The sequence below is a fragment of the Drosophila rhopaloa genome, unplaced genomic scaffold (genome assembly GCF_018152115.1).
Source record: "Drosophila rhopaloa isolate 14029-0021.01 unplaced genomic scaffold, ASM1815211v1 contig_3, whole genome shotgun sequence".
Lineage (NCBI taxonomy): Eukaryota > Metazoa > Arthropoda > Insecta > Diptera > Drosophilidae > Drosophila > Drosophila rhopaloa.
In genome coordinates, this window is record NW_025335123.1 from 4,423,158 (window position 1) to 4,449,176 (window position 26,019).

Here is a 26,019-nt window from a genome sequence, read left to right on the forward strand (position 1 = left end):
AAGCCGCACGAATCGTTGGCCGAGTTTCGAGAATCGAGTGCTCGGCGATTCAGTTTCGTTTAGGTTATCGAACGCAGCGGTTTGTGCCACGCGACTGAGGACGGATAATCACTGGATTTCACTCGATTCGATTCGATTCCATTCGGATCGCTTCGCCTCGCATCGCATCGCATCGCATTGCCTCAAACTCGAACTCGAATTTCGCTGTTAGTGGGCCAATATACAAGGCGGCTACACGCAGCGGTCGCGATCGATCACCATTGCAATTGTGGCTGGCTCGTCCTCACTCCACGTCCTGTACCGCCAACCCCCACCCCCCTTCGATCCGCCAGTACGTCCCGCAGTCCCCGCCCCTCCCCTCTACGAACCGTGCACCCCCCGCCCCGCGTAATTCAAAACGCGTCGCGTCGCGAAACGCGTGCCGCCGCCAATTGCATCTGTTGTTTGTTGTTTTTTCGGTTGAGTGTGTGTGAGTGGCCTGCTTTATATTTTTTTCGGTTTTTCAATTGACAACAAAAACAAGAAGAAAAACAAAGAGGTGCAGCGGGAAATCACAAGTGAAACGTAAACAATGAAAAGTGAGACGCCAACAGCCAGCTGCCAGGCGGAAAAGTGATTTCCAGTTGATTGCAGTTGCAATACCTTAGCATACCTATTTGGGCCTGCCCCAATAACTCAAAACGTAAGTGTCCTGCCTGTGTGTGTGTGTATGTGTGTGTGTGTGTGTGTCCGGTGTGTCAATGAATTTGTGTGTGCGAGAATATGCCTTTTAAGGTCTCGAGGCTGTTGCTGCCAGGCCTAACCCAATTGAAAACAAAATATTTTTAAAATGCGCCAAAAAGGAAAAAACTATAAAACCACATTTTCGTTATTTTAAAGTTGCTGTGGCTGCAAAAAATCACTTCTAAGCTTGCTGGCTGAGAACTAATTGTGGAAATATTTTGTAGAGAGCTTGCTATCTCAAAAAAAATATACAAAAATAAAAACGAAAATTTAACAACATGAATGTTTATTTATTTTTAAAAATAAATCATTGCCAGCCACAAAATATTTAGTGATTTTAAATGTCTAGAAATCGTGTGTTTTATAAAAAATTGTAAAAATAATTTGTTCTGATCAACTATAGATTTAAAATCGTAAGAGATTTGTGTTCTATTTCAAAGATGCGTGGTTATAAATGTTTAGAAAACCGATTTTTTCTTAGAAGTGCAAAGGCAACCATCAATATTTGAATAAATTCATAACGTTAGTATTTCATTTAAATCTTGCAACCATCAAAATACGCCTCAAATATTAAGGCAATATTCTTTACTTCGAAAAGTGCCCGAAAAATTAAAAATTTAAATAAAGCGCCAGAAGAAGTCCGAGTTTGATCTGCGATCTGCAACTGGCAAACAAAGAAAATTTCTGTCGACACTAATAAATATGCTTCACATTTTTGTAAGCTGCCAGCGTGGAAAACTTATTTGAAGAATTTTCCAGAGCCTGCAAGGGAAAAATGAAAGCCATCCACACCTGAGCCAATGGGGAGCAAAAATTTCAAGTTGATTCCATGTGCCGTCGCCTAAAAAAAGAAAGCAAAATGTTTAAGGCGAATGCGAATGCGAATGCGAACTTTCAGTCAATTTATTCGAACTTTTCTCGCCTGCCTACGGACTTGCTTGCTTTCATTTTTGTGTTTTATTTTTTGCCGTTCCATTGGGTTGTTGCTTTCTTTTTTGGTTAGCAAAAATCGAATCAACGATGGCACAGCAGCAGGACGGAATAAAAATATAAGGAAAATGCGATAATTTAATCTGGTTTAAGCTGCGAGGGCTATAGCCTCAGCTCGAATCTCCCAGGAGCGCGCTTCTAGCAAAGTTTTTTTTTTCCTCTTTTTTTTTTTTTTTTTTTGGTCGCGTCTAAGCAAATTAAAAACTTTTGCTCCTGGGTCCCGGCTCTACATTCCCTGGCCCATCGATTCGCCGGAGAGTTTGTCACGTCTTTTGGCAATTTTTTGTTTCGCGTATGTATATTGTATATGCATAAATTCTGTTTATGCTAAAAAATCCAGTCGGCAATAAAGTCCGCGTTCAATTTGGCGCAATAAAACGCCAAATGCGAAATGCGAAACAAATGCGGCGCAGCTGACGTATCCGAAGATCTCTTTGCTGACTAGAAGGTTGCAAGATGTCAATGGAGTGAAAATGGCCGGGGTGCCCGATACAATCCATACATGGCCATGATGTACATATACTGGTCATAAAAGCTTGAGTAAAGTAGCGCCTAGATGGAAATCAAGGGGGAGAGACAGGCGCGGCTTATAAATATGCGCGACTTTATGGCCCCCGGGAAGTGTTATGTGCGAATTTCCTTTCGCATTCGCATTCCTGGCCGAGCAGCAACAGCCCGCGACACCTGCTCCCCTTTCGGTCCACTCTGCTCGGGGGGAAAGCGGTGGAAATCGGGGGAAAGGGGGTGAAAGTGGGTGAAAGTGGGTGATAGCGGTGAAAGCAGGGAAAGCGGTAAAGGCAGGGAAACCAGGGAAAGCGGGGGAAAGGCAAGAAAATCCGGTGAAGACAGGGAACAACAGGGGAAAAGCTGGAAAAGCGGCGAAGAAGCAGCTGGCATTGCTGATTAAAGTGCCAGTCGCACACCCGCACACCCACTCACCCACACACACTTACCCACACACAATACAGGAGGCAACGCACCGAGGAGCAAAAGTCAAAAACTCAAACTCAAACTCAAACTCAAACTCAAAAGTTTTCTGTGTCGCCGAACGGCCACGCCCACGTGCTCCAGAAGGCGGGAGGCGCTAAGTAGCAGGTAAGTGCGGCAATAAAAATAAATGGCAATCGCGAGCCGCGCATCAACTTTTTCGCACATTTTATTGGATCCACCACGAAAGATACTTTGCACGGCGAAAAAAACTACCAAATATAGTTGTCAACTAGAAACGGCAACAAGTTTTCCATCTAAGTGATACTTTTGGGTATCTTATTGATACAATTATTTCTTGATTTGGTACCTTGTGATTTTTTGCATGAATATACACTTGAGTTGTATATTTATCAAACAGAAATATATTCATATATAATACAAATATGAAAATTTCTACTATTGTTTGGCTTTCCAACTATATTTGAAACCATTTTGTAAGAAGTATTAACTGGTCAAGTTAATAGGTAGCGTTTATAACCATTTGGTGTTTATACGATGAAGGCACTTAGGCTAAAGCTAAAATTAGGCTGTTCATAGCACTGAAAATATTAGTTAATTTCTAATATTTTTGTTCATCGGACATCATTATGTCCTTAAAAGACTTAAAATTGTCTTTGACAAAATGTTTTCGATTGAATCTTTCGCTGTGTGGGCATAAAAAGGAACATGAACCTGAACCTTAGAGAAAACCTTGCCGTTGTGAGCTATTGACTGCGGAGTATGGCTACTCCTAGGAATGGAATATTAATGAAAATTTAAAAGATATAGGAATGTACAGGTGATGCTTTATTCGAAGATACACATGTGCATTTAAAAGTTCCGGAAATAGTTTAATCTGTAATCGGGACGAATCGATAAATATATAGTTTTTATACCCTTGCAGAGGGTATTATAATTTCAGTCAAAAGTTTGCAACGCAGTGAAGGAGACATTTCCGACCCTATAAAGTATATATATTCTTGATCAGCATCACCAGGAGAGTCGATCTAGCCATGTCCGTCTGTCCGTCCGTCTGTCCGTCTGTCCGTCCGTTTCTACGCAAACTAGTCCCTCAGTTTTAAAGCTATCTGCTTGAAACTTTCCCAAAAGTTGTATTTCTATTGCAGGTAGTATATAAGTCGGAACGAGCCGGATCGGGCCACTATATCATATAGCTGCCATATAACTGAACGATCGGAGAAGCCATAACTTTGGTGTTTTTAAAGTTAGGAAGTTGGGATTTTCTATGGGTTTTATTTTTGGCTAATCAATCCGACCTACCAAATTTCATAAGGATCGGACGACTATATCCTATAGCCGCCATATAACTGATTGATCGGAAAAGCCATAACTTTGGTGTTTTTAAAGTTAGGAAGTTGGGATTTTCTATGGGTTTTATTTTTGGCTAATCAATCCGACCTACCAAATTTCATAAGGATCGGCCGACTATATCTTATAGCTGCCATATAACTGAACGATTGGAAATGACATAACTTTGGTGTTTTTAAAGTTAGGAAGTTGGGACATTTTATGAGTATTAAGAATACATCATATGAATAATTTTGGACAATATAATTTATAAAATATTCTGCAAGGGTATATCAACTTCGGCTCCGCCCGAAGTTAGCTTTCCTTTCTTGTTTTCATATTATTTTGCCGTGATGCAATGATAAAACCTGATGACACAACATGATACCTATTGAAATGATACCTATTTGTATCCCTTACTCCAGCATTTATAATTTGATTTTAAAGGAGATGATTTAATATAATATAAATATATATATTGTACATTAATAAATAAATAAACAACCAAAGGAAATACACAGCCCTTGGAAGTTTAATATACGTTTTAGAAGGAGAGAAATCTGGAAGCCAGAACTAATAAACATTTCCTCTAAAATAAAAAAGATAGTTTTATAAAATCTTAGTTTCAATAACGCATAAATATATTTATAATTACTTAGAGAGGCTACTAGCAAGGGGAAAAGCTATTAAAAATCTATGTTAGTTATGTGTTCAATAAAAGCAATTCCACTGAACAAAGTCTTAAAAACTCGAAATCTAATAGCAGGAGCCCTAAACTCGAAAAATCTACTGGCATGGGCTCCAAACTTAGAAAATCAGCCAGCATGGACTCTTTAAAATCGGCATGCGAGGGAAAATCGCTCAAATATTCAGCGGAAGTGCGTTTTCTCTATGGCTGTCGGTTGATTGTGCTTAAATATTTCATAGAGGTGAGCACGCGTTTCCGTAGTTCGGGCCCCTCAATGCTAGTTTAATTTATTTCGATCTTTTATTTCGAGTCGAGCCACTTGCCGGCATTACCTTCTCAACGGGCAAAAGTCTGTCTGTCTGTCTGTCTGTGTGTCTGTCTCCCAGGGAAACGTTGTTTGGCGCGCGCTTATAAATGCCATAAAAAAAAAGTCCATTACGGGCTAAATGTGTTTGCCGTATTTCGCTCCGTCGAGTGGGTTACGAGTTGCCAACTCCGGCGGCCATATGGGCAATAACCCTCGCCGACCTCCGACCTCCGAGCTCCAACCCCCCCCTCCCCTCACCACCTTATTTGCATTGTAATGCGAGCCGCGAGCGGTGATCACTCATGGCAGGTGTCGACAGTTTGTTTTTGGACAGCAGGAGCAGGAGTTGGAGTCCTTCGAGAGATGAGGACTTAATGTTTACCTCGCCTTGTTTCGGCTTGTTGTGCGCCACCGTAATGTGCTATGTTATGCGTTGCAATCCAGAATTTGATTGCCCGAGATTATGGGGCGGAGGATTACGGATTTGCCTGCCGTCATGACCTGGATTTGACATTCCATCAAGGGCTTCTTTGCGCCTTTGTAAAATAATTGGACATTTCAAATGCATTTAAGCAACGTAATGGCTCAAAACGAAAATAAAGTATCACCATCGGAAATAATTAATATCACTGGAATAATCCATTTGCGCAATTGCGATATATACATTTAAATAAAAATGTTTTCATTTGTGTGTATTTTAAAAAGGATTGTATGTTTGTGTTTTCTGCTTTAATATTACTGATAAATTATTACGTGATTACTCTTTAATTTTACAGACCAGCTTACCCATAATTATGGTAACTATCTTTTGTTATGAAAACCTCATACTGCAATTGTTTATCTAATCTAAAAACATTATTTTAAACAGAAAAATGGTTATGAACAAAATTAAAACACAATCTGTAATAAAGCTAGAAATTCGGTCTAAGTTCCTCGCGTTTTTTTTCTGGCTCTAAATTGCCGTCAGATTGGCTAATAAAATACAACTGTTGCTTTAATAAAAATACAAACTTTGCAGTAAATGCTTAAATGGTTTCTTTCGTTTTGCAGTAATTTATTAACAAGTGATTTTATGTACTAAAGTGCAATTCTTACCAAATGTTAAACTAATTTGGTAGCTATTGCATTTGTTAGGTATAGATTCACGTAAAAGCCAATTTGATCCACAATGGTTTTCTGTGTTTCGACCGTGTACTCCATCTTTTTATTCATTCCCTCTACCCATCAATTGGCATCATCTATCATTACTTTCTCCTATTTTTTTTTAACTTCATCCTTCCGCCATCGTTCAGGCTTTTGGCGGATCGGAATCCATAAATTTATTAGCTACCCAGATAGCCGCATTAAATTTGAATTTGCCACGCTAAATCTTGGGCACTGAAGATGGTGCACATCGCATCTAATAACCGACATATATCATGCCAGTAAATAGTGAGCTGCTCGGACGCTTTGGACACACTGCTCCCATTCAGGCATCTCATTTCATTATGCAATAGCTACGGCTTGCCACGCCCCCTGCCCCTATGCCCGCCCGCGCCCATTTAGAAGGCATCCTGACCGGAAAGACCGCGAGGACAACGGGAAAAGCAATAAACTTGTTTGTATTTGTATTGCACTTATGCGCTGATTGCTTTTCAGCGCAATTTGCTTTTAAGCGATTTCTAGTGAGGACTGTCACCCCCCTCCCCCTCCCCCTCTCCATTTGCTCAACGTCCACCTGTTCATCCTACCCCCACCCCCTCCCACTCTACTGCATTTTGGTTAGTTAAGACGCAGCTCATCAGCGTTCGCTTTCCCATTTTCCATTCCCCGGCTCATTACAAGACAAGCGCATTTGCCAAGACAAGAAAGGAAAAGCGGAAAAAAACACAAACCATTGAGTCACCTTCCACACACACATGCACACACACACACACATACGAGCATCCTCATCCTTGCACACACACATATTGACTCCTACATCCTGGCACTCAGCGCTGTTTGCCAACGCCTCCAATGCTCCGAAGTGCACACAATCCCATACATTCCATGTCAACGTTCCCAAACCATATCCACACTGAGGAAAATCCTAAGAGCCTTTCTTATCTGACTGGTTTTAATTACCTTACAAAATATTATCAGACTGCTATTCTGTTTAATGGAGTTGTGCTTATAATTAATTTAAACCTGAAATATTCACCTTTGGAATCAAGATACTTGCCAATTAAATTCTTTAAGCTTCCTGTTATTATACCCTTGCAGAGGGTATTATAATTTTGGTTTAATTTGTTTTATAACAATTTTAACTGGTGTTGTTACAAAAAGCGATATCATAAAATTAGTTTAACTTTGTCTATATAGATATATTGTTTAACGATTTAACGATTTTATTACCCGAGGTATGAATTGCAAGAGTTGAATGTGTTTTCCCTGGATACAAAGCTCATATTTGAAGAACTGTTTAAATTCCATACCCTATATCCACAAAAAACTGATACCTCTGGTTCGGAGGGTAGCAATCAGAGAATTGTGTTTGTGTTTGCCTTGTTGCGGTTTGATTGTTTTACTTTTAATCGCTCTGCCACCCCGATCAATCGAAGGCTGTTTTCTTTTTCTCAGTGCAGGTGGAGGTCCGGGTCTAGGTCTCCGTCCGGGTGCCGGTCATGTCCGTATTCCGTATCCCGTGTCCGTATTCCGTGTCCGTGTCCGTATTCCGTGTCCGTTTTCGGTGTCCTGTGTCTGTGTCTGTGTCGGTGTCCGCTCCCCATGTCCATGTCCGTGTTCGCTCCGCTTGTTCATTTTCAATTTCGTTTACAGCATAGAAAATTTTTAGTTTTTTCTCTGTTTGCGCTTTCCATTTTATTTCATCTTCATTTTCATTTTCATTTCAACGACTTTGGTAGCGTTGGCACTGAACCACCCACCGCCCACCTCCCCATTTTCCCATTGTGTATAGCCTTTCGGTGGGGCTGTTGTTTCGCAGCAGGGTGTGGGGAGGGGGGGTTCGAACATTGGAGTGTTTGGGTGCTTGGGAGCTGGCCAAGGAGTCCTGCCTAGTTACTTACTTTAAAACACATCTATCTCCCAGATACGGTTCGAGCATCGAGCTGCTCCGTTGTTATCTCGTTGCCGTGCTTGTATTTTTAGACCCGGCCATTGTCATCTGATTTGGCGTAATTGTTTTTGCTGCGACCAGAGGAACGAAAGCAAATCGGTTATCTTTCCATTCCAAGCCCGTAATGGTCCTGTCATCTGGATCCCGGCTACGCCGCCAACAAAGCCGGCAAAACAAACCCACTAAATGTTGTCCCATCCATTGGAGCACCCGTGAATTGGAACGGCTGTTGAAAGGATTAGGCATCCTGGTGGCTCGTAATCCCATTGCATGCAATGTTTTCGCCACTGATATGCCATTTGATGGAGGGAAAATGTTCTGTTATCACGGAACTGAAAGCTCCTTCTTTGCATTCGAATCGCAGCAAGAAAACAGGTGTCCAACTATTTGAAAATGTCTTACAAAATACACTATTCTCTCCGAGTTAAAAACACTCTTACAGATACTTTACAAGTACAAAAGCAAGATACAATTTGTATCAGCATATGCACCATTTTACAATGAATGTTCTTCTTGTTAACACCTTTTATTGAAATATATTCTGTATGTTTCTATTTTAAATAAACAATAGATAGTATAAAAAGTATTTTTAATATAAAATAACATTTATATGGAAGAAAGAAAGCAAATGGAAAATTGAAAATGAATGTGAAAAGAAATCCTATAAATTTAATCAAATTCCATAATTGGCATATATTCTTGTGTTAGCATTGACAAAAACTTTTGGATTAAATGTAAAGCAGTTAGATAGCTTTATAGATATCCCATCGAATTCGATTTCATGGCAAAATAAATTCAAGTAATTCCTTAAACCTTGACCTATTCGCATCGGAATTTCAGTCGCGTTGAAACACATTGGACATGGCATGCACATCAATGATATTTTAATAATTTGCAGAAATCTAGTTGCCGTATTGCATAGTTTATAATGTTATTTGCCTGTTCGCTGCTGGAAAGGCCACATTGTTGTTATAATTCGCTGGCCCAGGATATTCTGAAGTGGGTGGTTTGGCGGGTGGCTCGGAAAGTGGCTCTTAAAAGTATGCAACAGAAATTGTTGCCATTGTTGCCATGCTGCGAATTCAATAAACGAAAAACGCAAACGAAACGAGACGAGACGAAGAAATGAAAAGGCCAAACAACGAGAGCAGCATTTCAGCCATTCCAAATTGCCATTCTCTACCATTCCAGCGCCTTTCCATCTCTCCATCTTACCAACTTTCTGTTTTTCTGCCTTTCAGCCTTTCCGCTTTCCCGCCTTCCCGCTCTCCCCATTTTCCCGCTTTCCCTTTTCCCCGCCCCAACAGTTGTGGCTGCTGCATTTTTGTTTATTGTCATTTCAGTTGTGCCGGGCTGTTTAGTGCAGCAAGGAATGCCAACGCGGGGTTGCAATTCCTGCTGCATTATCCTTTATTATATTGCCGGCATTAACGTTTCCGTTTGTTCCTGCCACATGAGAGCCCCGTCTCCACACAGTGCGAAAAAAGCCTACAAGATTGTGCTTTCGAAAGAAATACCCAAATGCATTCTGGTTACATTTCCAAATCTCAATTCTTTTCGAGCTGAGAAGGTCCATAAATATCAATTATTGTTGTAAGGCTGTTTCTTAAATTAGATCGTAATCGTAGGATTTGAATTTATTTTAAGTTGTGTCGGAAATAATTGATTAGTGTAGAGGCACCTTCCAATTATATCAATAGAATAGACTATTTCTCCTAGAACATTCATTCTATAAAAAATAAATGTATGGCGCGATTTATTTTTACCTTAGAAAGGCAATAATAATTTATATAGAATGTTGTGTGCCTGATTCATTTTTATGTTTTTTTGTTATTACATTTTTATAAAGGCAGTGGTAAAGAAATCATTACAGAATATAGTTTTTTTTAAATCACCTCTAGATCACTTAATCTTATTATCAAGTTTCTCTCAGTGCACTGAGATGAAATATGCAGGCCATGTCGAAGCCGCGTCCAAGCTCCTGCTCCGGTTCTGGTTTTTATTCTGTTTCTGGACCTGAGCCCGCCGATAAGCCCAGCCAACGATCCTTGGCCCTGTTTGTTCTTCGCTCTTCTTATTGCCCCTCATTTGGTTATTCTTAACTGATTTCTGTGTGTTATTTTTAAAAAAGGAATTTCAACAATTGCACACGCAATCCGGACCTTAAATAATAAATAAGCCAAGCCACGCACACGGCTCAGTGGGAAAAGGAGAAGGACGAAGTGGGGATGTGGATGTGGATGTGGAGGTCAGGACTCCTTCTTACGGTCTCAGCACATGGCCAGCCGCAGGACGATTGTCCTTTTGGCCAGCTCAGCTGGAGTCTGGGTTAAGTGCGACATTAACAATCAATTACAAGCATTACGAGCCGTAAAACTGACGCATTGACCAAATACCAACTCCTCATGTCCTGCGAACGGTCGGTTGCAGGACATGAGGAGTTGGTATTTGTATGGGTAGTATGGGTAGTATGGTTAGTATGGGTAGTATGGTTAAGGGTAGTATGGTTAAGGGAAGTATGGGTATAAGTACGGGTTTGGGATGGCATTACTCACATTCACAGACGCACCGAAAATGGTGCTCGCTGTGAAAAATGTTGCGTGCAAAGTAAGCCCGGCGAGTAAAAGGGAAATAGGGAATGGAAATGGAAATGAAAATGGAAAAGGAAAAGGAGCAGCAACCTCAGTCTCAGCGGTGTCTGAGTTACGGTTTGTTGGCTCCTTGTATAATAAGCCAGGGGATATGGCCAAAAGGAGAAATGGGAGAAATGTTGTCTTACAGGCGGCAGCTGCATCGTGCTGAGATATATATCTGGACTTATCCCCTACGCCAGATCACTCCCCAGCTGGCTCTGCAAAAAGTTGGAAAAACATTTAAATGGTTGCGCAAATGATTATCATTTAATAAATATGTACAATAATTCTCATGTCACTTAAGCAGCCAAATAATAAACTTAAAAGTTGTGCAGCTGTATGATATATAATGAAGTTACCCTATTTGACCTACCTATTTGCAAAGTGTATAACAAGGATAGGGAATTGTATCGGTCATATTAAGTATACGCAGTCTTAATCAACATCAATCACTAGGAATTTAAGGATGGAGGGAAATGAAAAACAGTCTTATTTTAGTTTTCAGTAAGTCATACACGACTTACATTTAAATACTACTTTCAAAATAAAAAGATATATATCAGAAAACTATATTAGAAAACTAAACACTTCGTTGCAAAACCAACCAATATTCAATTAGTGATGTTAAGAAGAGTTATGAATATTGTAATGCCGCAAATAACTTTCCAAATTTAAGTTTCATGGCACAACAATACATTTTTTTCATTGTTAAAATGCCTGTACAATAACATACAAAATATTAGTCTAATTAACAGGTGACCTTTGAAGGCATTCAACTTTCAACAGGATTGGAGAATCGATGTTTAATAAAGTATAATATTATGATTGGGTCAAATCTTGTCCCTTAATTTTTATGATTGCTCTTTGAAATCTGTTAGCAAAATAGCTAACTAATTTGAATTTTTCAAAGACAAAGCAACAAAAGACAATACAATCTTTTGGTTTCTCTTGGCATTATTAATGTTACGTATCTCAGCTCTTGTGATGTTTTTGGTTTTTAAATAAAATGCAAATGGAATTGCGAGATAATAAGTTTGAAACCCCAACTGCACCTAGCTCATTTAAGCCCCAATATACGTACATCCAATCCTATTATGTTCGCTTTGCCAGGACTTTGGAAGGAATTTAATTAACTCAAATGGCACAGGACACATGGCCAAATGAACCTCCTCCAGCTTTTAGGTTCCTGCTCATTAGTTGATGACATTTTAAAGCGACTCGCAGACATTTTTCCTTTGAACTGCATTCGAAAATCGTTTTGTTTTATTTTGTCTTGGCCCTGGAAAACCCCCACATAAAAGAGTCTGTGTGTCTATGCTCCTTTGTCTTGTGTTCGTTTTTTTTTTGTTTTTTATTTTTGTTTTAGTATTATTTTACTTTTCGGTTCTAGTTCTGTGTTGTTACTTTCGCACTTGAACGACAAAACAAACGATGTCGACGCCGGCAAAATAATACAAATAAATTTTATTGTGGTCAAGTTATACACGCACACTCACCCGTCCAGTAACTCACACAGTTACAGTGACAGACACGGATAGGGATACACAGACAAAAATTGGCCCTTGATCTGTGTGAAATTCAAGGCATATTTAATGTAGGGTCGTTTTATTAAATCATTTTCCATAAAATATAACGGATTGTCTTATTAATTATATAATATATGTTTCCCAAATTTTAGGTCATGTTTGTTTCTTTGGGTTAAGAAACATTTTAGTAGCTTGAGCAGAAAACTGTTTCAAAAGCGCGATTGTCCAGTGTTTAGTCGTTAACATTTTCTCTGTTGACATTGAAGGATCCGAATGTCCCTTTGACTTCATGGAGTTATTCATTTGTTTCACTGTAAGGATGTGGTGAGTGAAGGGGGGAAGGGGCCATCAAGCAAATGCCAGACGCATTGTGCACAGATTTATGCCGCCTGTCTCCCCGCCCCCTTTCCCGCCGACTGTTGGCCATAAAAAATGAGTTCCAGTTGGTCGTCAGCTGGTCGACTCGACCTGCCCCAGTGGTTTCGTTTTCCGCCCCCGCAGCACTTTAATGGCCATTGTTATGCCCGTTATGTTGATTATAAGCTTCTCATACAAACGCCGGGTCCCCTCCCAAACTTCGCCCCCCACCGCCCCTTTGCCCCTCCCTTCCCCCCTCCCCCTGGCCCACCGAGCACTCAAACTTAAACAAGCTAACTGCATAGAAGCGTGTAAGCCTCTGACATTTTTGGGTCTAAACCGTCTGCCCCGCCATCCCCTCGAAATAGAAAAAACAACAAGGAAAATGAAAATAAAAAATTTAGTAAATTTGAATTTTCCTACTGCGCCGAAAGGTGTAAAGCCTGATGAGGGTTAAGCGGTGTCCAACTCGCTGCGTTTGTGTGTGTGTGTGGAGTTGCACTGAGAAAAATAGGGTGCGATATTTTGCAATGTTTCTATTCTGTCACACAAAAATAAATTATTAGTATATTTATTATTTATTTATTTATTTTCACAGAATTAACCTTAAAACAACATGTTTTTCTATTTACCCAAATTATTTCCACAAGTAAAAAGTTAAGTAATATAAAATGTTGGTAGTTTTGAAGAATAATGATGATACATAAATCAGTGAAATGGTTATGTTACTTTTCAGAGTTTGTTTAAATGCAGTGAAGTATAAACTTTCAACTCTGCAAAATATATATCATCAAAGTACATCATGTTAAACCATAATAGTCAATTGCTTTCAGAAGTTGAATGGTTTTTTTTATTTTGTTCAACCTACAAGCTGAATGACCTAAAAAATGGTCAAACATTTGGAAAGCATGACCTAAATTAAAAAACATATGTTTGTTGTTTGAGTGTAGTCTTAAAAAAATTAAAAATAAATATACACTAAGTTTCAAAACTGATAATGTAATAAATAAGTGTTTTTGAAATACAAATTAATATATTTAAAAGCTTTTGTTGTCATTAAGATAAGCTCATGCGCTTTCAAACATTATATGTCATTTATCACTGTGGCATTTATCACCTGAACAATAAATATTCGTAAATAAAGTTAAAAAAATATATATATTTATCGTAGATTGATTTCCGAAATCTATGTGCCATTAGTTGCCCCAATTTCACGCAGTGCATCTGTGTGTGCTGTGCCAGCGGAAATGTTTTTGCCTTGTCCGCTGACGGAGCACAAACCAAAAAGGGGCAAAGCTAATGGAATGGGAATGGGAATGGCCAGTGGTGGAGGGGCTGGGGAAAGATTAAAAAAGTGTATATAAACAACATTTCATTGCCGGGCAGTGTTCAGCTTTCCACTAAACCCCCATCCCATCCCATCCAACCGATCCACCTGACCCACCTGGCCGCTTTATATTGAAATATTTCTGTGGCTATGCAAATTTAATTCGCTGTTTGAGGAAAACAAGCGAAAACCGAAACCGAAACCGAAACTGAAGCCAAAGCCAAAGCCTCTTGCCCCATGTGTGCTAATTGGCGGTGCCGCCGAGCCAGTGGTTCACGGGGTGCTGCAGTGTTGTAGTGGTGCAGTGGTGCGGTGGTGCGGTGGTTCGGTGGTGCGGTGGCGGAAAGAGCGTTACAGAAACAAACGAAAGCAAACAAACACGACCAAGTTAGTTAATTTTTTAGCATGCCGCTAAGCTGCAAAACTTTTCAGGCGGCACAGATGCACAGCAAAAAATCAAAATCTTTATGGCTATAAATCATTTGCATTTATATTTTATGAATTTTAAATCCTCAATGTCAACAATAATATTAGTATTTACGCTCTAAAAAAAATTAAAAGATTGTCTACGAAATATCATTTTCCAATCAAGAAATCAATGTAGTCAATATATTAAGACACCAAAATGGTGGCATAGATGCACATTGAAGAAATGTAAGTTTCTTTGAAATTGTATTATTTTGTAAGTACATTTACGTACACATTTTTTATTACGTACCATTAAAAAGTATTTGTTGCTAAGTGATTTTTTAACATTGCATTACCTTATTCATATTACATTCTTTTATTAATAATTTTAAAAAAGGGTATTTAAAGTCGACACTGTATATATTTATATTTTAAATAATTGTAAGAAATATTTGCCTAAAATTGTAATCATAAAAAGCGATGATAAAAGATTTAGTTTTCAGTGTGAAAAGCTTTAGAGGGGCGTGGCCAAGCCGGAAGTTACCGCCCATTTTCAAAGGCCCTGGATTTTGATTTATGAATTTTGAAGGAGAGGAAGTGCCAAAATAGTTAGCACTGCAAAAACCCAATGCTGATCTTCGGCTCTTAATTCTGAAATCCCTCTGTCATCTGGCTTGTGCTGTAAACTAGTTGCTTGTTGACGAAAGTTGGCCAGTTTTGTTTTTGGTTTTAAGGCCTTCACTTTTTTTTTTGGGCATTAAAGGCTGTCACAGTCACACCTTTTAAGGGGGGGGATGGATATATTTTTTTGGGAACTTTCGGGATGGGCGGCTTACTTAAGGCAGCCACGCCCCCACTCCGCCGCCGCCCCTCTGCGGTGGACGGACAAACTGACTAAAGGACGAGACTTGCCTAAGGCTTTGCGGTTGGGTTGCCGTTTTTGCTGTTGTACTCGGTCCTGTCATTCCCAGGACGATGCCGAAGCCACAGGATCAGGAGCGGCCCAAGTCCACAAAGGGGCGGCGGCAGACCGGAAGTGCTGCATTGCCTTCACTTCCGGCCATCTCTTCCAGCTTCCAGCTTCCAGCCACCAGTTCCCATACTGCCAACTTGCCTTCATTTAGTTATTCCCTCTAGCCACTCCGAGTGCTGTTTTCAGTTCATTTAACATGCCATTTGTTGGGCCCTGCCAAAATGGATTTATTGTTGTAGTTGCTGCATAAATTATGGCGCTTTTCACGCACTTTTCCACACGGTGACCGGCATAAGTCGCTGGATAACCAGAAAGCCTCTCCTTTTCCTTTGTCTCAGCGGCAAAATGGAGGAGTGGATGGCAGAATGCAAATGGGAACTAGAAGATGCCTTCCACATAGTTCCTGCCTCTCAAATCATCGATATTCCGGAATGGGAAACCTCGAGCAAAGGGATAACGACATTAATGCGATTCATTACTCTTGACGCCGAGAAGGCATTCTAAATATACGTAATTAATTACATTAATTAATTTGGTCATTGCCGAAATGAGGCAGGCAATCCACTGCTATTTTTCGATTTTTATCTAATCAAGTATTTATCATTAAAATTGCAAGTTGGAACTAAAAGGTATATAATAAAAATTGTAAACGAAACATGCAGCCAAATATATTGTTCTAGTTCCAGTCCAAATCAAAAAAAAAAAACAATTATGAATATATTAGTACAAATTAGTTGAGTGCGTTTTAAATACAATACCACTTTTCAAATCGGATAAGGTCTTGAAACATTTTGATAATAAAATGTATCATCAAATAATAGAATCCTAAGAAATATAAGTTTGGATAAGTTCATTTAAATGTGAATTAATATGTACTTTAAAAATATTCTTGATTGTTGTTATTGTCGTTAATCTTTTTTTTTACAGCATAATCAAATTCATTAAAACATTTAGACGTTCCCTGGTCCACTTGACAAGATGTCCCAGTTTGGCTGTTTCTTTATCTAAGCCAGTTTGGCTCGACCCTCCCTCAATCGATCTCGGCCATGTTTAAAGTACAGCCTTTTGTCAGCCATCTAACCCTATGGCACAATCATTGCCCGAAAATCCCCAATTCGGGGTAAACAAAGCTGTGCATGCAATTCGCTTCCGTTGAACTTTCAGCTCTCCAGCTTTCGTACATGATGGCCCTGGCTGGGTAGAATGCAAATTGCTTTCGAAATAATTGCACTGACAGGAGGGAAAAGAGAAGGCGCTCGGATTGAGTTCAGATTTGGGCTAGTCACCTGCCAAAGCGCTCAAATATTTTCTGGTCATTTCCTTTGCTGCCTGTCGATGGCCCAATATAGGTACCGGTATCCTCCTTTTAATATACAACAAAAAAAATAAAAATAAAAACCCCATATAAAATAAAACACTAAACAAAAGTAGAGTGGAAAATTCGAAACAGATTCCAAATCTATTTAAAAGTTATGGCCGCAACTATTTGCGGACTGCAATGGAAGCGATTCGTGGATATCAGGGAATGTGGGGAGGGGAGGGGAGGGGGTTCAGGTGTGTAGGTGTGTGGGAGTATAGTTGTATAGGTGTATGACCAGGGGCCAGAATGCAAAGTGCGACATGCAAAATTGTTCAAACCCTTTCGCCCCGAATATCTCTCGATGGCCACTGAAAGTGGCGCTGTTGATGATGCCGGGTGACGTTGCCCAAACTTTTTGACACTTTAAAAACTTTGTCCACACACACGCACACTGGCACAGACACACACACACTGGCACATACACACACACACACACGCACGCAAACACGCTCACACATATTTGGCAAGCCTGGTTTTGAAAGTTACGTTAAATGGTTTTAAAGGTTTCGGTTTTAGGGTTATGCCAGGGTTGCCAACTTGTGGCTGCCTGTAAAGTTGCTTGTCCTGATGATCCTTCTATCCCTTTCTCTATTGAAATTCTTTACCCCCCTCCTGTGAATTAGTTTTGCTCTTCTCACGTTTATTTCATCCGGTTTTTCCTTTTTTTTTTCCCCCTCCAAATTTGTGAATTTTGCAAATGCTTTCACTTCCTGACGTGTCCTGTCCCCTGTGGACGTGGTAGTTGGAGTGAGGGTCCGTGTCTCGCATTTGCCAATAACTTTCGTATTGCGACAAATTTTTCTATTAGCCAACAGTTACCGGGCCTCAAATGAAGCCTGATGGAATTTTTGTTTGCATTTTTGCCATCCTAATGAGAGTCTGCTGGGGATGAATGAAGTTTGTTCGACAAATATTTGAGACAGATCAGCCCTGTTTGCCCCAACACTTATCTGTACTTTTGGAAATGATTTTAGTTTATTTAGGGGTAGGTTTTTCAATGGGAAAAGCACGCTTTGGTTTTAATTATCAAATAAATCGGTTATAATTGGTGATATCCACCGAGTATTTGTTTAAAATACTATGCGAATTGTATTATTCGATGTAATAAAAAAAACGTATTACAAAAGAACTTGTTTTAGAACATGTTACCACCTTAAGTAGCATTTCTTCGCATTATTTTCCAAATCATAATACTTTCATCCTTCCCAAACATTTGGTACTTATATACTTTAAACTGATTGAAAATTGATTTTCGATATATTTATTCTAATGAACAGTAATGTGATTGAAAATTGGGATTTATAAAATATTAATAATATTTGTCCATTCAAGTCTATTGCATTCAGGGTTTCCTTAAGATTTCATATTGCCTTTTTTCTGAGGAAGCGAATCCTTCTTTTATTTGTGGCTTACCCATAATAAATGCATAAGCTCCTTTTCCTTTGCATATTCTTGGATTTACCTCAGATCTTCTATTACTCCTTCGAATTCAGCCTCTTTGACTGACTTGCTCCTTCTCTCTGCCAGCTTATTCCAGTTCGCTCCTTTGGTGTTTTTTTGATTAATGAATCTTTTTCAGTTTGCCAGCAGTGCAGCCGTGAAAGGAGTCTGGGGATCCTGGAAGTCCTGAGACTTTGGCCCCAGCACAACGGCTCGGCTGCATTTTGCCTTAATTTGTCAGAGGCGACTGCGATAAGGGGGTCTCGAAATGTGCACAAAGCGACAATCTGGCTCTGGCCAGAACTCATTAGGGCACCCACTCTGGAATCTAAATGGGTGCCAAGCACTCTTTTTATTCCCATATTTGGTGCCTGACCAAATTTGACACTTCTGACATTTTTCAGCGTAATGAAAAGCAATAACATTTTTATAATATTTCGCCTCGCTCTCCGACGGCAGCAGTCGTGTTGTTTGAACATCATTCAAATATTTGCCTCAATGATTCGTTTCATTATTCTTTGTGTTGTTTTATTTTTCCCCATTTTTTGAACATACAATAAATAAAACGGAGAGGAGAGATGAGGGAGATGGGGGGAGGGGCAGAAATCTGCAAATGAATCGCTCTATTATGGCCGTTGTCCTGTGATGTCCTGTTCAATGATGTTACCCACACTTACGCACACTGTCACCCTGTCACACACACATTCGCATACTGGGAAACTGGGAGAGTGGGCGAACTGGTGAGCAACTACAAACGATGCCATTTTATACCGACTGTCATTTATTTATTATTTATTTGATATGTTCGACTCGATTTTTTTCACCCGCTGATTCGCCTTACAGCTTTATCCCGTCCATCTCTCATTTTTTGCGGCTGGCTGTTTGAATTTATGCTCAATAATTTAATAGGACATCAGTTTTATGGCTTTGCTGTGGCATTAACTTGGAGGGGGTCTCTTCTCCCACTTTATTAACCCCAAAAAACAACCCACCCCATTCCCGCAACACTTGCCGCATGGCCTACGCACTAGCATCAAATTTTATGACTGAGGCGATGCCAATTTGCGAAGCGCAATCAAACAAATAAACAAAAAAATAAATAAGGCCGGCGAAGGCGATGGCGAAGTGGATGTGGATGTGGATGTGGATGTGACCCCAGCAAGTTGTAAATTTCCGTAATTTACTTGATTGCCCCGGCAACCCTGGCCACCTGTCGTCGGCTCGGCTCGGCTCCATCGGATGGAGATGGAGGAGCAGCAGCCCCATCATCAAGGACCTTCAGCCTCCACTCCCCGTCAAGCTGACAATGGCACATAATCAACGAAATCGCGCATATTAAAATTGTGAATGAACGCGCATTACGACTTCACACATCTCGGGGACAGTGGCTGGTCCCGATGATCAATAATCTTCCGATTGTCCCATTCGAGGGGTTTCTCCCTCAGGAGAATCAGCTGATCTTTAACTACATTACCCTTTATTTTTAAGGACCATAAGATCAAATTTTAAACAATTTAAGGCCTCTTTAAGTCCATTGTAATTGGAGAAATGCATGAAATACTTATGAAAATTCATCAGAGACAAAAAAAAACACATTTTTTTCATGGTTGTGATTTAAAAACCTAAACTTGAGTTTGATTTCATTGGGGCAAATCTATAACAATTTATCCAACAACGAAACTTTAAAGAATCAAATGTTGTTAGAATCTGATCTAAGGGAATTCTTTACAGATCCAGAGAAAATCCCCAGAAGCGCTACCCACTCATATCGCTGGCAATAAACTTGGGTAATTGGAAATGTTATTTATACCACCCACATCGCTCATACGCCACCGAACCCCGCAGCCATCGCTGGTCTTTTGTCACTGCCGCTGTTGATACTTGCCCCCTCCTTTCGGGGCGTGGCTTTGATTACAAACACATCAACATTTAACACAATTTGCATTTTCATAGGTTCTAAAAGGCAGAAAACAAACAGAAGCACAAACACAGCCTTGGCGATGGCAGTGAAATAAGAAATGAGCCGAAAGTGAAACAAAAACCGGCGGCGGAAGAAGAAACGGAACCGGAGCCAGAACCCGAGCGTTAAAGAGCTTTTGAAGGTTTACGAATGGGTGAGGGGAGGGGAGTGGGCAGAGGACAGGGGACAGGGGGCGGAAACGGAAGCGGGCGCTTGCATTAGCGGAAGTTGTCTTACAAGCGACAGGCGGTATTTCTGGGCTGCTTGGTTGGTGGATATAACGAAAATAATTCGCGAAATGAGAGAAGAGCCGGGGCCAAACACAAAAAATGCTCATGAGTATTTGGCACCCCTTCCCCACCTCTCCTCAGCGATTCATGCGGTTGATTTGGCAGAGCCACCATGCCGCCACGCCCACCTCCTCCTCCTCCGCCGCCACCCTTAACCACTCCCCCCTCTCCTGGGACAATACCCTCCGCCTCCCTTCTTGGCTGTCATATTCATAACAACATTTAAACATGCGCGCAATTCGAAACCAACTTTTAGTCACATCTGTAGGTATGTTGCGGCATATTGGGTTTTAAGTAATAACCTAATATTGAGAAATTATCAGCTTAATCGCGTAACACATTACCAGCTTTAATGGGAGGTTAAATGTATCTTTATTCATAACAAAGTTATAAATATAATTAATTTTAAATGCATAATTCCGATTAAGTTAGTTGCGCTGTTCGTACTTGGGAACAGCTTTTATATTATAAATATTTGTTGAGCATGTTTTTTTGTGTTATTTTTAAGCCAACAAGTTTTAAGACAATAAGTAACTAATTTAGGGATCCAACAAAATTATGTGTTTTTATTTATTCATCAATAGATATTTTTATATATTAGATTTCTGTATTGAATTGTATCTAGGAGATTTTATGTTGTTCCCATTTGGTATTTTCACTACAAATCATTTCTTTGATTTTGATCGGTACCACCTATTCGATCACCTGTGATCCCTGAGTGTACTGTCATGTTTTTTGAGTTAAAGTTTACTTACTTTGGTGTTGCTCGACATTGTCTTTCGGCTCTTTTTGACACGTGCGTCGCAGCGGTGCTTCTGCATCACCCAGAAACCACCCACCACCCAGCACCCACCGCCCAGCACCTCACCCCCCCTGTCTCTTATTTATGATGTTCATTTGCAGAGCTTAGCATAACTGCCAGCGAGTGAGTGGTGCGCGGAGAGGGAAGGGGAAGGTCTCATAACTCAGGAGATGAGCTGGGAAATGGGGGGACTGCGGGGGATGCCGGGGAATGGCATCTCTGTTTGGACCAGGTAGTGCTATAAAAAGAAGTTACAATGCCAAAGAACGGAAGGGAACGGGTGCTGGCCGTAAACAAAGGCGAATTGTCGTTGCCTGTCGCCGTTTTGTCATCGCCTTCTAAATTATGTCACGTAATTAAGCTGCATTAATGTGATAGTCCGCAGACATCGCGCTCCGTCTGCATCTACATATCTATCCATCTCTGTCAGTGGCCACGGCATTTAATTGGGGCAAATGCGTAAAATATTTTTATGCCGAGGCATTTAATTAAAATATGCTCGTGAGCAGCGTTGGATCTCTAATAGCCCATCAGCCTTGGCCCGAAATCATCCCGCTCGGCTGGCTCTCTGATCCATGAATCCTTGGCCGAATCCGTTGTTCATTCAATTCCAGTTGCCAGTTTTATTTCGCTTTCACTTTTCCTCGCCCGTGGCACACTGAGAAAATTGGATATAATAATAAAGGCATATTTAAAGGGAAAATCGGGGAAAGAAATTATAACTCTAAATATTTAAAAGCAATTGTGGTAACAGAAAGAAACAAATTGTTATCAAAAACCTAACTTATTTTACTTTAATCTTTTTATCAGGGAATTAAAATAATAAACATGAAATTTGATTCCATTTTATATATAGTTACATTTATATTATACGTTTTATATAATGGGTATATTTTTTTTTCAATGCATGCCGGTGGCTATCTCATTCCGTAATGTTTCCAATTCATTGGCTATCCAAATTTTGATTCATAGCAACAACTGGTAAAACAGCAACAGCAGGCCAGAAATTTTCATTAAATTTTTAACCAAAGCTGGCCATAACAGTACCAGTGGCGGGCAAAGGCAAAACAAACCACAAATTGCCCGATCCAGACAGCAAATAGCGTTCAGCACTGTCGCCGAGTACAAATTGTTATACAAAATGGCCAATTAAACTGCCAATCGCCGCCAAACGCCGCGAGGTTGGTTCGGATTTGGAAATTCAAGGGGTTTGGGGTGGATGTGGATGTGGAAATGGGGTACCACCGAAAGCCAAATTCTAATTCGAATTGCATTTAATGCGCAGGCAGAGCAGGGCAAACAAGCTGGCAAACAAACAAACAAACAGGAACCGAAATAGAAGCAAAACAAGGCAAAACAAAGTGGAAGAAAGCAACAGCGGACAAATAGCAAATAAATAAGCAAACAAAGAGGATGACACAAGCCTAATGCAAAATTTAAAACAATTAAATGACGAAAATTGTCTCTATTGTTATTGTTTTGGTTTCGGTTTCACTAGCAGTTTGCCAGCTCCACTTGTTGTTGCAAATGCCAACTAAAGTGTCCACAAGTCACGAGCCTGTCAGCCACACTCACACACACACACACACATCCAAAACGAACGAGGCTAACACACACACACACACACACACCAGCAGATTCCCTCGTTTTGACATTGCGTATACGCCGCGATGGCTGGGGATTAAAAAAAAATGGATTTCGGGCTTCGATTTCGTGGCTAGCGATTGAAAAGCCTGAAAAATCTAGTGCATAATTAGACATTTGATTGGCAAGCTGCCCCATTAAACCCTTTCCACAGGCACATTTGCCTTTCGTCGGTGGGGAAGTTGCCTGTTTGAACGGATAATTTTTTAATTTGTGTGTGTTATTTATTTGTTGTTCAAAGGGGAACACTCCCCCGCTATTTATAGACCCTTTTCAACCCCTAAAAAGGCGGCAATCGACCTCTTCCGGCTGCCTTTATTCCCATTAATTATGTTCTATTTTCGTTTGGCGTTTCGCTTGCTTATTTATAAAGCCAACGCGTCTACTTTAAATAGTTGGCATAACCTGGAGGGTGCGGAAAATGGGGATATATTATTGATTTTGCGTCTTGGATTCGTGTTGCCTCGAAAAACAAAACAGTTGCGTTACGAATTATTTATGAGCTCGCAATCCGGCAACAATAGATACTTCATTACCCACTTAATACCTGCCAAACAGACTCAACTTTCAGACAAAGTACAAACTAATTTTGCACGGTACTTATGGGGGGAGCGTAAAGCAAACATAGAAGTTAGTTTTCAAATTTGTAATGGTGAGAAAACACACCACAACCACTTTTGCCCAGCATTGTCTCTGTTTTTGAGATGTGTGAAAATTTCACTTGGCGCACAGCTGAGTCAACGCGTGGATGCCTCCGTGGGTGGCGTGTGTGTGTGTCGTTTCAGCGTCCGCCAACCACTTGCCACCCTTTTGCCACACACTAACCATCCCCCAACCGCCCACTTATAACCACCCAAGCCCCACCCCCTCGTCACACGCCCTTCCAGCCCATCGCGTTCGCTGGGCGGTGGCATCGTATTTTGATTGTAGCCCGCGTTTGCTATTTCAGCCCTGTTCGCGCTATTCTTATTCTACAGTTGCATATTTTATTAACTTTTCTTGTGCAACAGCGAAATAGAAATATCCCTTACAATCTATCTCTATCTCTCTGTGTGCGCGTTTTTTAAATAAAACATATTTTAATTCCATTTTAATTTCCATATTTCTATTTGACCGTTGTACAAATATTTTTATTGTTGATTTGCAGTTATCTCTCCCTTGTTAAAATATATCTTTAAATTGCGGTGAGACTGAAATTAAATGCTGTTTGCAATCTATGACCCCCCCCGTCTAAGACAAAAAAAAAAGAAAAACAAACACGGGCCAAGGACCTTCAAACCACCTGAGCTGAGGGCACAATTCGAGGAGTGGGGGCTGAACAGGACGGCCTGCAGCTGTTTATTTGTCAGACTCTAAATGATTTTTAATAGCGCAATTGAAAGAGTCGCCAAGTCGACGCAACTCAAGTCACTGCCCGAGGCTGAAATGCAGGTGGGGGTGTTCTCGGTCGATTTTGGCTCGGGGTTTGGGATGAGGACTACGTCTTCGCATACCCTGTACTCGTATCGAATATGGGTGTGTTGCGAATTAAGGCCCCTTTTCACACAATTCTGTAAGAAACACTACCTACCTGCATCAGATAACAAAAAAAGCAACCACCAAAAGGAGTAGTGTGTTTCCAATTAAATTAATTTATTTTATTGTTTATAAGGCCAACTAATAGTAATAATAATATTATAAAGGCCATACACTGAGAAACAAACACCGTTATAAAATCAAAATTAAGAGGGGTCCCTGGTTTAATTTATATGTATTTGGTATTTAAGTTCATATATCTAATAACTAGAACAAGTTGTTGTTAATTAACGAAACAAAAACTGAAAACAAGAATATTATTATTCCTTATTATAAGTCCTTATTTATTTTTTTTTTTTTACTGATTTTTTTTTTTATAGATTTGTAAAAAAGTAGTACTAAGTGTTATTAAATAAGCACTCATAATTGGGAAGAAAAACTTCTTGTTTTCAGTTTTGGTTTCTTTAGTTAAGAACATCTTATTCTAGATGACAGAACGATACCTACTTAAATTGTATAAAATTCGAGTAGTTTCTGTCTCAACAAATCATAATTAAATCAGTATTTTAATTGTTAAATTCATTTCCTTGATGGTTGGTTTTTTTATAAGTGTAGCGGCGGTATTGAACTCCACTTTCATGTAGGTTAATAATAAATATTAATCAGCTTGTGCAATGCTGCCAGCAAATTTTAAAACAAATTTTCTGTTAAAATATTCATGCCGAATCGGTTGTAAAGTGCACCACTACAGTACACTGATGATAAAGTTTATGAAATAGGAAAGCAGCTCTCCGATTCAACATGGGCCAATTGAGCAACTAACGAGCTGGGCAATAACAATTTTTGGGCTCCATTTGGAGATTGAAAAGCGGGTATCTCGAGGTCGGAACTGTGGGCCCTCCCGAGCTCACTTGTTCAGCTTGTCGTTGTTGTCAGCACTCGCCCTGTGTTTGCCCTTGAATATGAAATGGAAAACTCAATGGCGCAGGCAAACAAGCCAGCGAGCAAACAGACGGGCAGCAGTCCGCTGGGGGGCAACTCTGGCAGGAAGGAGTAGCAGGGGGAGGGGAGCAAGGGGGACGAGGCAAGAAGGAGTAGCAGCAGGAGCAGCAGACAGGACACACCTCAGGGTTGTCAGGTAGCCGTCGTTGTCGTCGCCATTTCAGTCGTTGTCGCATTGTTTTTAGCCCCGAATGGCTGACTCCTTCAAGAATTCGTGTCTTGATGTCGCAGTGTCTTGATGCCTTGATGTCCCAGTGTCCTGGTGTACTGGTGTTCTGGTGTACTGGTGTCCTGGCCATGAGCTGGAAATGCCCCCGGCACCGGGATACATTACATCCCAGCCAGCGGAGCGGTATCGATAACATGCCAGGATGTCGCACAACAAATAATCAGGGGCGACGTCTTCACGCTCTTTGTTGTTAAGTTGTTAATGTGTGCAGACAGCCATTGCAGTCCCCTAAATGCAATTGGCTTCGGTATACAATAATAGTGGAGTCTGGGTGCCAAACTACATTGAAAGCATAAATAATACATTTCCATTAAATTTCAATTATTATTTACATATTTATTTAGTTAGTTAATGGATCTGAAAATCATTTATAATTTTTGGATGTATTCATGCACAGGATTTTGTGTGGGAGGGTCTTAGAATACATTTTTGGTTGCATATTTATTTATATAATTTGTATAATTATCTGTTTTC

At 40.2% G+C, this 26,019-nt stretch overlaps 1 protein-coding gene across 1 annotated transcript in view; it reads left to right on the top strand.

Annotated features, from left to right (window-relative positions):
- The first annotated feature begins 396 nt into the window (after positions 1 to 396).
- The window catches only part of LOC108037430 (zwei Ig domain protein zig-8), a 150,778-nt gene continuing 125,155 nt past the window's right edge, over positions 397 to 26,019 (top strand). Inside the window, exon 1 of the mRNA XM_044461225.1 lies at positions 397 to 682. The gene's annotated coding sequence lies outside the window, so the exon portion shown is untranslated. The remainder of the gene's footprint in view (positions 683 to 26,019) is intronic.